Raw genomic sequence first — 1,013 nt, 5'->3', positions numbered from 1 at the left:
ACAATCCATATAGGCAAAAATGAAAAAGATTGCTGGGCTCGGGGGAGGGGATTATGGCATTTTTTTCCAGTTTTTAGGACACAATGCCCTGTGGCTTCTGCTTCTACAACGAGCAGCAGTGGCTACATTGCAGGACTCTAGCGGAGCACAATGGAGCACAGCATCTGCTCTCTGAGCACCCCTGAGCTAGGCCCTAGCCTGGGGCAGGGGGCTGCACAGGAAGCCAGCATCCAGGTGGGGGTCAGAGGAGTGGGCAGCTGCCCACATCACAACAAGTGTGTGACGGACAGACAGACAATGGGCTGAGCTCAGAGGAGGCAGCCAACCCCTTGGGCTGAGCACGTGGGTCCTACGGGGAGTGGGAGTCAGCTGGGGGTGGGGGAAGGGCATGTCCCTGAGGGGTGCTCAACCACAGCATGGCAGGGAAAAGTCCGACAATGACAGGAAAAGGACCCCCGCTCGTTTATGTTCCTGGGACAGGCCATTCAGGCAGGCTGCGGTGAACACTGCAGCTAGAGAGATGGTCAGGGGCCAGTGCATGAAGGGCCTGGATTAGGGACCAGGGCCTGTGTGGAGGGCTGAAGCACACAAGCAATACGGTCACAAATGAACCACGGAAAAATCACCCTGGCAGCCACGTCATAGTGTAGGGGACAGGCTAGAGGAAGACACCGTAGAGACAGCTGGACCCCCCACGGCATCAGTGCAGGAGGAAACGAATGATGAGGCTGAACCAGGGGGGTGGGGGTGGGAGGAAGAAGCAGACGCACAACTGTTTAAGGGGCCAAATCAGAGGAGAAAGGACGCGTGAGCTATCAGAAAGGCTTCAAGCAGCAGAAGCCCCTGCAAATGTGATGGGTTTATTTGTTGCACATAAATGTAAGTCACAAGGACAGCAATCACGTTGGACTGGCCACTCTCCGTAAGGCCATCCCTCCACCTTGGCACTCTTCTATTCTCAGTGTGTGGCTCTGTGTCTTCTGCACATGGCCTCAAGGTCACAAGACGGCTGC

The sequence above is a fragment of the Galeopterus variegatus genome, unplaced genomic scaffold (genome assembly GCF_000696425.1).
Source record: "Galeopterus variegatus unplaced genomic scaffold, G_variegatus-3.0.2 Scaffold15975, whole genome shotgun sequence".
In the NCBI taxonomy this organism is placed as follows: Eukaryota; Metazoa; Chordata; class Mammalia; order Dermoptera; family Cynocephalidae; genus Galeopterus; species Galeopterus variegatus.
Note: the sequence above shows the minus strand (reverse complement) of the source record.